This window comes from Bubalus bubalis, chromosome 2 (assembly GCF_019923935.1).
Source record: "Bubalus bubalis isolate 160015118507 breed Murrah chromosome 2, NDDB_SH_1, whole genome shotgun sequence".
In the NCBI taxonomy this organism is placed as follows: Eukaryota; Metazoa; Chordata; class Mammalia; order Artiodactyla; family Bovidae; genus Bubalus; species Bubalus bubalis.
Window position 1 is genome coordinate 171,835,606 of NC_059158.1, and position 4,738 is coordinate 171,840,343.

At 47.1% G+C, this 4,738-nt stretch overlaps 1 pseudogene; it reads left to right on the forward strand.

Annotated features, from left to right (window-relative positions):
* The first annotated feature begins 1,670 nt into the window (after positions 1-1,670).
* Positions 1,671-2,610, forward strand: LOC123464774 (annotated as a pseudogene).
* Positions 2,611-4,738: the final 2,128 nt, after the last annotated feature.

Sequence of the window (4,738 nt, forward strand, 5' to 3'; positions counted from 1 at the left end):
CAGGAAGGGGCAGCACAGCCTTGTGCAGAGCCCAGCCGGGAGGAGAGCAGCCACGGAGGGAGGGAGCTTATGTCTTGGCAGGGGCGCTGCCTTGGCACTGGACTTGAACTCCAACCCCTGGGAGCCTGGGGAATTGTGTGTGCCCCCACCCAGCTGCTGGGACCTTTGCTTTGTCTGCCCCGCTCCTCGGGAGGGTGAATCTTGTCCCAAGCCAAATTGTCCTCATGGGCAGAGGTGGCTCTCATGAGACCTCTGAACTCTGGCCACAGTTAATTGGCCCCAGGTAGGTATTTGACCCCTGCTAGGCCAGTTGGGGTCCAACTCTTGGACTTTTCTTTCCAGAGTGATCCCTGCCCAAGCCCCCAGACCCTCTCTGATGGTAGAGCTGGGAGGGGGAAGGTGTGGAAATGGCAGTGCTCGTGGTAGAGCTAAGTGTAGCCCAAGCCTGACATCAGCGAACAAGCGGGACGGGGACTGAGGGTGGCGGGAGGAAAGGGATCTGGAGTCCTGGCAGAAGGTGAGAGATGGCTCAGAGGAAGAGGTGGCTCCTCCGGGGGCCCAGCCCTCATTTGGGGTGTCAGCCCCACAGCGTTGGGGTACAGCCCTCATCTACCCGTTGGGCCTTTGCAAGCACAGCGCCTTAGACAGAAGGCTTAGAGTGGCCGAGAAGGGCCAGACTGAAGTGCCCAGTCCATCTTCACAAAAGTAGTCTGTGCTCATCTCTTGGAAGGGCATATTGTAACAATTCTTCAACAAGAGTGATGTACTTTGGGTCTTGTTGGTTTTGCTAAAATTTTTTTTTTTAGAGTCATGGCCATGGTACAAAATTTAGAAAAATCAACAAAAGCGTCACCCATAAACTACTACTGAGATGTTGAAAACTGCTGTTTTAATTAATTTCCTAGCGTTCTTTAGTCACGAAATCGTGTCCGACTCTTCTGTGACACCATGGAGGGTAGCCCTCCAGGCTCCTCTGTTCATGGGATTCTCCAGGCAAGAATTCTGGAGTGGGTTGCCATTTCCTTCTCCAGGGGATCTTCCCAACCCAGGGATGGAACCCGCATCTCCAGCATTGCAAACAACTTCTTTACCACTGAGCCACCAGTGAAGCCCAGTTTCTTAGCATGCAGTTAAGTATTACACAAACAAGGCGTTGGGATGGATAAACCCAAACCAGTGGTTCTCAAAGTGTGGCCTCAGGAACAGCAGCAACAGTGGCGTGTCACCTGGGGGCTTGTCAGAAATGCTGAGTCTCAGGCTCACTCACCTTCCAAAATAGAAACTGGGGCGGGGCCCAGCCAGCTCTGCCTGAATAGATTTGATGAACTCCATCTGGGGAACCATGAGTTTGAGCAAACTCCAGGAGATGGTGAAAGTCAGGGGTGCTGGGCGTGCTGCAGTCCATGGGGTGGCAAAGAGTCCTACACGACTTAGCCACACTGAACAACAACAATTGGGAGACTGTTGGTTGGCACGTTTGTAATCCCTGCGCAGCCCTTCTACGTTACCACCAGAGGGCACCAGCAGGCTGTGATTTTCCCCTGCCTTGCCAACTTTTTCATTCTCTAAGGACCTGGAGGCCTCGCAACACTTTCTTCCTTTTTAAAAACTGGAATAAAGATTGCCTGATGATATTTTGGTAATTATTGACAAACTTTAAATGCCACCGTGTTTGGGCCAAACTGAGCTGTCATTCTGGTCCTTGCTTGACCGTGGACCCAGTGTTTTGGTCGTGGTAGAACATACTTGACAACACTTGTTTTGTTTGGAGCATCAAGAAATGCAAAAGCATTATGGGTCAGTAGTAAAGACAATCACTTAAGCTTTCGTGAAGATGGCGCCGAAGGCGAAGAAGGAAGCCCCTGCCCCTCCTAAAGTCGAAGCCAAAGCAAAGGATTTGAAGGCCAAGAAAGCAGTGTCCACAGCCACACACAAAAAGTAAGATCCAGACGTCACCAACCTGCCGGTGGCCCAAAACACTGCAACTCAGGAGGCAGCCCAAATATCCTCGGAACAGCACCCCTGGGAGAAACAAACTTGACCACTATGCCATCATTACCATCGAGTCAGCCATGAAAAAATAGAAGACAACACACTGGTCCTCATTGTGGATGTCAGGGCCAACAAGCACCAGATGAAACAGGCTGTGAAGAAGCTCTATGACGTTGTTGTGGCTAAGGTCAGTACTCTGATTAGGCCTGATGGAGAGAAGAAGGCATATGTTCGATTGGCTCCTGACTATGATGCTTTGGATATTACCAACAAAATTGGGATCACCTAAGCTGAGTCCAGCTGGCTAATTCCAAATATAAAAGTTTTCACTATGTTAAAAAAAAAAAGATGATCGCTAAAGAAATGTTTGTCTCTCTGCATTTCCCAACTTTCTATAACCATGGCTGGGGGAGTGCACCCTGGGCCGAGAGCCTGGCTCTCATCAGTGTCCCTTCCTCCCTCTGGTTGCCTCTTTTTTCCCTTGTTGTTATTTTCCAATCAAATGCACTGAGGTGTAATTTACATATGGTACCCACTGGAAGTGTACAATGAATTAAATTCAATACACTTTGAAAAATGTAGTCACCGCCCCCATGGATTTTTTAAAAAGTGAAATTTACAGTTCAGTTCAGTTCAGTTGCTCAGTCATGTCCAACTCTTTGGGACCCTGTGGACTGCAGAACGCCAGGCCTCCCTGTCCATTACCAACTCCTGGAGTTTACTCAAACTCACGTCCATTGAGTCGGTGATGCCATCCAACCATTTCATCCTCCGTTGTCTCCTTCTCCTTCTGCCATCAATCTTTCCCAGCATCAGGGTCTTTTCCAATGAGTCAGCTCTTCACATCAGGTGGCCAAAGTATTGGAGTTTCAGCTTCAACATCAGTCCTTCCAATGAATATTCAGGAATGATTTCCTTTAGGATGGACTGGTTGGATCTCCTTGCTGTCCAAGGGACTCTCAAGAGTCTTCTCCAACACCACAGTTCAAAAGCATCAATTCTTCGGCACTCAGCTTTCTTTATAGTCCAACTCTCACATCCATACATGACTACTGGAAAAACCATAGCCTTGACTAGATGGACTTTTGTTGACAAAGTACTGTCTCTGCTTTTTAATATGCTGTCTAGGTTGGTCATAATTTTTCTTCCAAGGAGTAAGCATCTTTTAATTTCATGGCTGCAGTCACCATCTGCAGTGATTTTGGAGCCCCCCAAAATAAAGTATGCCACTGTTTCCACTGTTTCCCTATCTATTTGCCATGAAGCGATGGGACCAGATGCCATGATCTTCGTTTTCTGAATGTTGAGCTTTAAGACAACTTTTTCACTCTCTTCTTTCACTTTCATCAAGAGGCTCTTTAGTTCTTCACTTTCTACCCTAAGTGTGGTGTCGTTTGCATATCTGAGGTTATTGATATTTCTCCTGGCAATCTTGATTCCAGCTTGTGATTCATCCAGCCCAGCGTTTCTCATGATGTACTCTGCATATAAGTTAAATAAGCAGGGTGACAATATACAGCCTTGACGTACTCCTTTTCCTATTTGGAACCAGTCTGTTGTTCCATGTCCAGTTCTAACTGTTGCTTCCTGACCTGTATACAGACTTTTCAAGAGGCAGGTCAAGGTGGTCTGGTATTCCCATCTCTTGAAGAATTTTCCGCAGTTTGTTGTGATCCACACAGTCAAAGGCTTTAGCATAGTCAATAAAGCAGAAATAGATGTTTTTCTGAAACTCTTCTGGAACTTACAGAATATAGTGTCAGCAGAAAAATAAAGCAGGATGAGGGCATAACCACTGTGTGGGTGGTAAGATGGGAAGGTATTTCAAATAAGATGGTTCAGGAGATTATAGATAAGACAGTTGGGATGGTCTGGCTAAGAGGTTGGCATCTGAGCAAAGACCTGAATAATATTAATAAGTGAATCTATCAAGAGAATATCAGCCCTGAGTACTCATTGGAAGGACTGATGCTAAGGCTGAAGCTCCTATATTTTGGCCACCTGATTCAAAGAGCCAACTCATTGGAAAAGACCATAATGCTGGGAAAGACTGAGATCAGGAGAAGAAGGGGAGCGACAGAGGATGAGCTGGTTAGATAACACCATTGACTCAATGGACATGCATCTGAGCAAAGTCCAGGAGATAGTGCAGGACAGGGGAGCCTGGTGTGCTCCAGTCCATGAGGTCTCAAAGAGTCAGACACAACTGAATGACGAAGACTCACACACATGCCAATAGCTGAGACATTATTCGGACATCTAGCTCTCTCACAGTGCTCTGAATTAGGTCTTATCCCAATTTTACAGATTAAGAAACTGAGACTCAAACAGGCAAAGATATTTGTTTGACCACATGTCTCCTAAGTTGTTTGTCATAAGTCCGAAGGATCAGAGAGACTTAGCAGAGTGGGAGCATTGTTAGAAGACAGATGGAAACCATGAGCCAGGGAAAATGGGCTTCGCAGAAATTAGCCCTGAATATTCACTGGAAGGACTGATGCTGAAGCTGGAGCTCCAATACTTTGGCCATCTAATCTGAAGAACTGACTCACTGGAAAGACCCTGATGCTGGGAAAGGTTGAGGGCAGGAGGAGAAGGGGGTGACAGAGGATGGCATGGTTAGATAACACCACTGACTCAATGGACATGAGTTTGAGCAAACTCTGGGAAATAGTGAAGGACAGGGAAGCCTGGCATGCTGCAGTCCATGGGGTCACAAACAGCCGGACACGACTGAGCGACTGAA